We start from the raw sequence: 10,136 nt of genomic DNA on the forward strand, positions 1-10,136 counted from the left end.
TCTGTTTACTGTACAATAAATCTTTAATTTGGTTTACTTGTAATTGAATTTGGGACCATTCTGAGTGCATTGGACAATGTTGCTTAAGTTTTATGCATTTGTAGATAATTTATAAGACTGATAAAACAGTATAGATACAGGAAAAAGTATTACATTTTATTTTGTAATATGCTCTGTGCTTTTTTCAGTCTTGAAAGAATTAGAATTAGTACAGGCAGAAAGCACTTGCCACGTAGAGATGAGGAAGTCCTAGTTACCTTTCCCTTTAAAGGAAGAAGATGCTTCAGAGAGCGTATGGTACAACATAAGTGTTGGAAGAGCGCTGCCAGGCTTCCGAGGCAGTTGTGTCATGTGAAAGTATCAGAGCACATTTTGGATTCCCTGTTTAGCTTTTTTGATAATGAATAAAACCTAGCTGGAAGATTCATCAGAAGAGTAATTAATATTTTAAGATCTGTTTCTTGTTCTGCTGTGTCTCATTTCTTGCTATACTTCTGGATACGTCGTGAGGGCCAGAATCTGTTTGCCCTGTGAGTGCTATTTCCCAGGCTCTGTGAGGATGTTAATGAGCAAGTAGCAATCGCAGCTGCTTGATTGAGGGCATGGGTTTTGTTGTAGTGTTTTGGGTTTTATACTGCGATCTGAAAAGTAGCAGTGGAATGGAAATGGAGAAAACTTGGGGAAATGTTTAAAAATAACTATGAATATTGGCTGGGTGCAGGAATGAAGAAGGCAATTAAAAAAAATCTGGGGAACTGCATTATGACCAAAACTAGGCAGAAATGCCATCTTCATACTACAAAACTTTTTGGGGCATTCTTAAAATAAAGAGTTAAATTAAATGTTGTACACCAAGCAGGAGAAGTATAGTTTATTGTGTATCTTTTCCTGTTGTTTCCTTTCTGTAAACTGTAAGCTTCTTGTTATGAAAAGTGTATGGTGCATGAATCTTCTCACTGGCTTTTAAAAATGGAAGTTAGGGTCAAAAGGTCAGATACCTGAAGTAGATGGAAGTGTGTTCCAACGTAATTTTTGTCTTTTTTTTTTTTTTTTTTTTAAAAAAAAAAGAAGTTTACCTTTTAATGTCAAGTTTGTGTCATGTTCAGACATACTTGAATCTTTCAGGATCTCAGAACAGGAAGAGGGGTTAACTGTAAACTTAATAAAAATTTACAGCTGGGCATGATGATCTTTCCAACCCTAAATGATTCTGTGATTCTATGTGATGTCTGCTTAAGGTAATGTGCCTAGAGAGGTACCAGTACGGTACTGGGGTTTTTTGAGTATCCCACAAAGCAGTCCGTCCCCTTCAGTGCCTAAAGAAAGAAAATTGATCAGCATGAATAGTAAATACATTGAGGTTTTGAGCCTTCAGTTTCTGGTCAAACAGCTTTATTTTCACTAGATAATCACAGCTTCAGATATGACAGTATTGAAGAATTCAAGCACTTAAAATACTTACTTGGAATGAGAAAAATCAGATGAGAATGCAGGAATGAAACGAGACAGAAAGGGTACATATATGCCACAGACCAGAGAAGTGGTGAGACAAAGGCAGTGTGCAAGCTTCTGCTTTGTGTAGTCCTAAAAATGTACCACACCTTTTAAAAAGTAGTTTTGATATGGTTGATGGCTTCCTACAACTTAAAATGCTGTAAGTACAGTCAGGAAAATGGAAATTATGAAATGCAAGACTGATACTTAAATGTGGTAATAAATTAGCTGAGCCATAAGAGACCAGTGAAGAACTTTATGCATGGGGAACAGCAAAGAGAAACCGATTCCACCAAAGCAAGTACCTGCAGACTTAAAAGGTAGGAGACAATTTTGTGATGACTCCTTAGGCTGACTCCTCTTTGAAGGTAACAAAATTGTATGTTCCTGAGACAACTGCATCATGTCTGATGCTGACTGCCACTCCCATCCATGAGCACACACTGATGGAAGTCTACTCCGTGCAAGGACCTGAAGTTGTCTTGAGTGACGTGAGGACAGCTCTGTTTTCATAAGAAGTCTGAAAGGTGTTACTCTACATGTTTACGTAAGCCAGAAACCAGAGGAAAATTTAAAAATTAATACCGGGTTTTAATTCCAAGGGGCTGCTTTATGGTGTAGATGCAGCTTTTGGTAAATGGGGTATTTAAGGTTGTGTGTTGCAAATAATGTAATCTTACAGATTATTTTTTTGTAGTAGTAGTTCTGGAATAGTTACAATGTCCTTGCAAGCCTGAAAGTATTTAAACACAGAATTTTTGCATTCCATTTTCATTGGGTTAGGTGACAGTTGCTTAGCTGTCAGATGGAAATTTACATGGGATAATAGTTCACTGTGATGGTTTTACCTATGTACACAAGAAAAGCCTTCAAGAGAATTTTGCATTTATTCTTTTAGACTTCATTTACACATCGTTCGCTAGACCTTCCTCTAATTGAACACTGGAGGCTCTTGGAGATTAGAGACATCACTGGTTTTAGAAATGCCACAAATGGTACCACTCTGACTGCCGATCTGAGCTGCCCCCCCCCCCATTTCCCATGCTCTGTTGTGCCCATGTAACCTGCAGCTGGACAAGGTTTCTCTTTAACTCCCTCATCACAGTTTCCCTTTCTTTTTACACTTGACCAATTCTCAAGTTTGATTGTACTTAAACTTTCTTCAGATTGTTTACTTTCTTTTCTGCTGTTGCCTCTTGGAGTTGGCACTGATGACTGATAACTTTCTGCTCAGTAGGAAGCTATGTTCACAGTGGCAACATTATGGAATGTGTGAATTAATTTTTTTAATGTAAAAAAAAAAAAAAACAAAAAAAAAAACCAAACCAAACAAACCAAAAAAACCGGGACCACAAGTTGTCCAGAAATTAAGGAACAAAAGAGTTTCTGCCTGGCATGGGTGAAGCTTTTCTGTGTAAAAGATAAAAACTTTGTAAGAGTTTGTCTAAGACTCCTAGATAAATTGCTGTGTAGCACGACTTAACAAAATAAACAGTGGTGCAGCCTTGCCTCTCCCTTTGGAGCATGGCTTACTCCTTCCTCCTCCCAAATTCTGGATCATTTTAAAGCTGTGACTTCGAATGAGTTTGCGTTCCTTGTATGCTGTTCACATAAGCTCTGCTGCAAATTTGCCACCAAAGAACTCTACAAAATTGTACAAAATTACCCTTACACAATCCCACTGTTTAAGCTGTGTATTAAAGTTCTTCGCTGTTCAGCTTTACTGTTAAAAGAATTAATCCTGCCAATTGTTGTATAAACAAATTTGCATATTAAGCATAAATTTTGTGACAACCGTAGTTCTGCAGTCCCACGGAACAGTCACGTGTGAAGCTCCTCAAAGGTATTCTGCTCTTAACAAGTAAGAGTTAGTGCATGTGGTAAATCACCACCAATATACAAAGGGCAAGCTTCTACACGTTGCATCTCTGAAGTATTTTGTAGGTCCTGTTGAGTAGGCAGCTACTGGGATTTTTAATACTCTGGTCTCAGGTTGTATTTGTATTTCTGTTGAAAGACACCAGTGTTGCACTGGTCCATCGGCTATTTCTAGTTATAGAAGTAACGTCTTGCCCATTTCAGATACTGACAGTGTGTTTCAGTCTTTGAACCCCACTTCTTTATCGTCCACAAAATGCACTGCTGTCTCAGCGAGGTGATAGATGTTACACCATCAGACTAGACAGTTTGGAGCCACATCCTGATCCCCATTTCTTCTGGGCTTGTTTATCCAATCTGCCTGGCACTGGTGGGTATCGGGGGGGGAGGCCACAAAAGGGTAAAGGTCTGAAGTTAAGAGGTTTTAGTTTCTGTTTTCATGTCATCGAGTAGGCTATCATTTTCCCTTCCAAGGACTACCAGTACTTGTTGTACAGTGAAGATGCAACATTTCCAGCTTCTCATTTTCATACAGGAGAAGCATCTTGCTCTGCAGCAAAGGAACGCCATCATGTTGACTTCCTAAAAAAGGATTCTCACTGCAAACAGCAGATGCCTGAGAAAACATAGGTGCAAGTTCACAATCATGGTATGTCGCTTCCATTTTTTAAATTACCGATTTCAAGTGTGTGGATTTTATGGGAAAAAACATGTTTATTGGCTGTGCGTGCTGAGATTCCCCCAAGCCTGTGGGCTGCCCTGCAGTGTTCTCGTGGGTAGTAAAATACTGTAAATACTGTTACAGAGACCTGGGCTGGCTTCTGTGCTTCTGGCAGGGCGCTCAGCAGAGCCAGCAGGTTAGTTCACTGGTTTTACTTCTTACTTTCCGTCTGTCTGTCTTTTTTTCATGTAAGATCTTTGATTTTTATGGTGCTGATAAAGCCTTGTGACACTGTACGTCACAAATTCTGCATCTTGGCTGCAGTGAATTATTCAAGGGAAATTCAACTTCCAGTTAAGTCCGAGCATGTCTGGTCAAGAATCTGAGCGTGGTTATGGCAGAGGGCAGGGGAGGCTTAAATGAAACCACCTTGCCCTTGTCTGGCCCCGTCAGGTGCTAAAGCTGTTCTCCTCCCTCCCCCCCACAGTTTGCAGCTGGTGCCCTTGAGCCCTTCTGCTCCTGCCTCCCCCCAGCAGGGCTCCCCCCGTGTTTTTACCGATGCCCACGCGCGTTTGGAGGGGTGAGGGTGGGACAGGCAGCTGTTGCTCTTCCTTGAAAATGTGTCAAGATTGCAGGGGAGGAAGTAGGTAAGGGCTTAGTCTGGATTCAGCTCGGTGCTGGGGAGGGATCTGGCCTGGCCAGCTCCCATGGATTGCTGGAGCTTCCTCCAGAAAGGAGAGAAGTGACAGCCGGTGACGAGCTCGCCCAGAGGAGCAGTGCCTGTTCTGTTGTGGCAGTGGCAGGTCTGTATTTCTCCTGGGGGGCCATACCAGCTTACAGAAAAGGCTAGTTTTTAACGTATTTGACAGGTCATTCTGCTTAATAGTTAGAAATGGTCACGCATAAAAAACCAAGAAAATTCAGTTGGCATTATTTTATTAGAAGTCAGTGATGAAAAATCCACAGACAACTAAGTTCTGTTGTACTTGAGGCTGGTGTAAATAAGATGGATGACCGATACTAAAGTGCTGTCTCAAGAATTGGCTAAAAAGGAGGATTCGTGACCACCCCTCTTACTGTGTCTCGTGGAAGGTTACACAGTGCTCTGCATGGTGCGTGTGTCCCTGGAACTGCTGTGGCAAGCTCTGTGCATTTCAGCAGCACCTATGCTGTCTTCACTTAACATTAGAGATACCAAATACCAAGAGAGTGCTTTGACTCTAAATAAACATTTGATTCCTTGGAGGGCTTTGTAACCTTGTATTCCCCAAAACATTTGCTGTTTACTCTGGTTCTGAAAGGTAGGGATGTGCTTACCTTCAGAATAAACTGGGTTAGGCGAAAACCATGAGAAAAGGGCTTGAAGTATTTTAACACAGATGAATTCTTTGGTCCTTACTACAAAACCACACGTGTGTGAGCACAGGAAGAGAGAGAGGGAGAGAAGCGGGCTTTTGATGGCAGTGCTGATACAAGTCAGCTTCAAATGCTCACAGTGATGAGTGAGGCAGTCAAAGTCTAAGTGCTACCGAAAGGAGTCTCAGCTTCTCTGTTCCCAGCTGTGATCTCCTGCTGTTTCCTTTGCGCCAGCTCCGAGCTTCCAACTTCCATGTATTTAACCCCTTGAAACATTAGAAAACAAACCCAGCAACAGTGATGTACAATGAAGTACCTTTCTACCCTTGCAGTGCAAGGAAATAGGGCTGCAACTCAGAAGTTATTAATGCAGTTGGGGCTACTGCTGTGTGAGATTTCTGTCCCGTTTGGATGCACTTGCATCCTTGCTCAGGCCTGCTGTTCACTTGAACTGTTGTGGCATCTCATTCCCTCCATTTCCCAAACTCCTCTAAGCAGGCTTCCCCTCTTCTATACTCTGGTCTTTCTACTCCCGTTTTTTTCCTATGCTATAATCCATCTCATCCTCCTTTACAAAAGTAAACTTGGGCTTTATCTCCGTACCCAGAAGCGCAGGTCCTGCCATTTGCTTACTCAAGGAGAACAGAATCACAAAAAAATAACAGGTCAGACTGGAATCACAGCCTTCCTAATGTGAACGTGCCTGACTGTGCTCTGCAGTGGTCCCCTGCACGCCAAGTTCTTCCACTATAAGCCATCATGGTCCTTCACATGAGTAAGCTGATCTCCAGGGATTGTCTGTAGCAGCTGCTTGTCTCTGGCAGATCTCTGGTGGCTTGACTAGGAGGGGCCAATTGCCTTGAATTCTTCCCCCTTTTTAAAAAGGAAGGAACCCATATTCTGGGAATTCCTCTGCAGCAATACCTGTCTGTCTGCAATGAGGAGTCCCAGAGCAAGCAGCCAAACAAATGGCTTTATGGAACATGTGTTGTGCCAGACTGCTTTATTTTAAAAGGAATTAACAGAGCTTGCTCTGGTAGAATCAGTCAACCATACTGCATTGCAAGGAGAAAAAAAGTGTTAGGAGACAGTCAAGGGACTGCTTGCTATACCAGGGGCAAATACAAGTTTAGTCAATATTAATTTTTGCACTTCCCTTCTCTTTAGGGTGCCGGTGAAAGGATTTGGACAAGTACTGGTGAGGCTTTATATGTATTACTATGTTTAGTCTAGGTAACTTGTACTGAAGAAAAATACTTTAAACCTTGAGTACAGACTGTAGTACCTGAGAAATTAAAAGTCTAGTGGATGAAGAAAAACTAACCGCCCTTTGATTGGACAGCAAATGCACGCTGAGGAGGAGTGCCTCTTCTGTCTTGCCCCCACATAACACAGAGAAGCTGTGTGAGCTTACAGAGAGTATTGCACAGAGCTAATCAACAGGAACACTGTATTGGAAATCAGAAGGGAAAAAAAGTTAAAAAAAAAAATTGCAAATTATTGGAGTGGTTCTGGAAGATCTTTTCTGGTCTTCCAGATCGGAAAAGCAGTGAGGAAAGACCTCTGTGAAAGGATGGAACAGAGATGACTGGCCTCGGTAGCAAAAATTGCATCCCTCCAGTAATAAAGGAACACCCTTCAAGCGTTCTTGTTAAAGCAAGAGGGAGGAGCTGTGTAGCAGTCGGGAGTCTACTCTCTTGCATTTTAGGTCACTAAGAAACTCCCTGCTTATGCAAGCAGGCCTTCTGCTGAAATTGTTAATTGTACTGGGGACCAGGGAGGGCAAGAGGGAGTATGAACAGAGAAGCAGGAACACTGCATTTGGGAAAGGTAATTCAGCTCTAGCATCTGAGCTCATGTTGTGCAATGCTGGGAAGAATGGCAGATGTAAATGGATGCAGGTAAGTACTGCTGGGTAGCAGCAGCGGGAACCAGCAGAAACTATAAAATAACAAAGACTGGTGGAAAACTTCCTAATGTTATCAGATGGAGCCAGCTGAAAAGTATTTGGGAGAGGTGAAGTTGGAGATAGGGCAGGATTTCAGATCCATGTGGGATAAACAGCACAGCATGGAAAAGATGTTTTGATTCTATACGATATGAAGTTAGAGACAACAATGAAATGGATAAAACTTTGTAGCAATTTCAGCACAAGATGTGCTTGTGTCAGAATGATAGCCAGAGAACAATGAGTGCAATAAGGGATTCCAGATTTATAGTTACAGGCGGAGCAAAACTAGGTAAAGAGGAAAATGTACAGCTCCTGTACACCTCTCACTTGTGATGAGAGCCAGCTGCTGCACGGGACTACTGGCACAAGTGTCAGTACTGCCCAGGACTCCTCAGGAGCACTGCGGGGTAACAGTACAGACAGTAGGATGAGTTTTCTCTGGAGCCTTGTGCACCTCTTCCTTCAGAAGGGAGGGTGTTGTGTCCTGCAGGACATACACCTGCTCTAATTACAGAACTCAGCTGTATTTAGGGGTATAATGACCCTGCTCTTCCCCAGCCTGTTTTCTTTGGGTTGCCAAGGTTATACCAGATTACCTGCTGGATCTTTGGGACTGTGAGAAAACCTGATTAATTAACCTGATTAATGCCTGTGCCCTGATGCCAGGCCCAGAAGCGCTATTACAGCTGTGCCTTGATGGTTTGGTTAAGGCAATGTTGATGGATTTGGAGCTAATGCAGAAGGGAGTAAGGCTGCAAACAGCTCTCTGGAGTTCACTTGCCAGACCTGTGAGAACAGGCTCCCCAGGGTCCCCAAGAATCATTTAGGTTGGAGGAAACTTCTTGGTATCATCTCCCTTGCCCCTACCTGCTACTCAAGCAGGATCAGCCTGAGTGGGTTGCCCAGGACCACGTCCAGATGGCTTTTGAGTGTCTCTGAAGATTGACTGTCTCCACAAACTCTCTGGACAACCTGTCCCAGTGTTTGACCACTCTCACAGTAAAAAAAAAAACCAAAACCATTTTCTTGTGTTTAGGTAAGAATGTCATGGGTTTTTTGATTTGTGCCCATTGCCTCTTGTCCTGCCAGCAGGCACTGCTGAGGGGAGTCCGGCTCCCTCATCTTCACTCTCTCACATTAGATATTTACACACATCAGCAGGAGCCCCCTGAGCCTTCTCCAGACTGAACAGCATCAGCCCTCTCTGCCCTTCCTCATATTAAAGATGTCCCTTCATCATCTTCATGGCCCTTCACTGGACTCTGTCCCATAGCTCCATGTCTCCCTTGTACTGGGGAGCCCAGCACAAGAGGGCCATTCCAGGTGTGGCCCCCCCAGTGATGAGCAGAAGGGAAGGATCACCTCCTTCGACCTGCTGGCAAGAGACATCCCCATAGATGCAACTCCCTCTCACTGTGTCTCAGCTTGGGATCCCTCCCGCATACCTGTACTGACAACTGCAGAGATCAACGGGCTGACATCAAGTTTTACTGCACTTTCTAGAGCATCCTTGGTCCGTCGCTCCCCACCTTCTGGGTCAAGTTTGAGGCCAATAATGTGCGGCTCCTGCTGTGCAAGAGTGGGAGCTGTCACAGTCTTCCTGCCCAACCAGGGACGCCTCACTGACCTAGCCTGTAGGCAAGGGGAACCCTCCTGACCAGACCTAGGTGGTCCCAGGTTGGAGCATCTTGGGCAGCAGATTCACAACTTGCTCCACTTAGTGCTAGTATGTTCTTTGCCTTCCAGCAGAGACATTTGATAGGCACAGATGACAGCTACCCCATGGGAAAACTGCAGGAGTTTGGCTCTGACCTCTATTATATGAGGCTCCTATGGACACTACACACTGCTAGAAAGTGCTTGGGCACATTCAGAAGTATACTGACCTAGCTGATCAGATTTACTTGATAATTATATTAAGTTTGCCCTTGCCCAACCAATTCTACTGCACTGCTATCAAGCCACTCCTCTGCCTCTTCTGGAAGGAGACAGTAGGGTTGTTGCTCCACAAGCTGGGCCTGCTGGTGTACACTGTCAATATTCTCTCTGATTCAGAATGCAGGAGACCCAGTGCATGTGGAGGCCCACAAAATAAAAATCTTCTCAGTGTCCTCCTCCACACTGGTCAAACTGTGCCCTTATGGTTGGAGTCGGATGGAAACAAACTTTTTCATGCCTGTACTGCACATCACTGAGTGGGCCTTAGCCTATTGCTGTCTCAGGGTACCTGTGTGTGATCCCTTTTCCTAAGTCAAACTGGAGGCTGGGGTCCCAGAATGGCTGCACAGATGGGACAGAACTCCTAAAGGGTCCTTGCCTTAGGAGGGATCGCTGGTCTTGTTCATAACTGTGCCTCTCAACACCCTTTTCCCCAGCCTTGCACCTCTGGTCAGCCTCCAGAAGTATTTCAATTTGTTGTGATCACGGCTACAGTTGGGTTTCTGAGGGCCCCCCCGAGTCTCGCTCTGGAGAGCAGGTAAAGTGATGCCTTGCTCTGCACCACCCCTCAGTGTCAATGAAAATTTACAACTGGCCTGTGCCACCTGAGGAGAGATCAGGATGCAAAGTGTATAATTACAAGGGTAAATATTTATCCATGCTTATGAGGTGACCCAGCCAAATTGGGGCACAGGGTTCTTACACCTTTCAGATGTTCAGGTGCAACATGATTTGACTAATCATCATCATCCACAGTACCAGTTACTAATCATGGTAAAACTTTGCAAAGCTACGTTTCAGTATCGTTCTTGCCACTTGTCTGTTGATCCAGATGAACCTGGAGTCAGTCTTGCTGGA

This window comes from Falco cherrug, chromosome 3, assembly GCF_023634085.1.
Source record: "Falco cherrug isolate bFalChe1 chromosome 3, bFalChe1.pri, whole genome shotgun sequence".
Taxonomy (NCBI): domain Eukaryota; kingdom Metazoa; phylum Chordata; class Aves; order Falconiformes; family Falconidae; genus Falco; species Falco cherrug.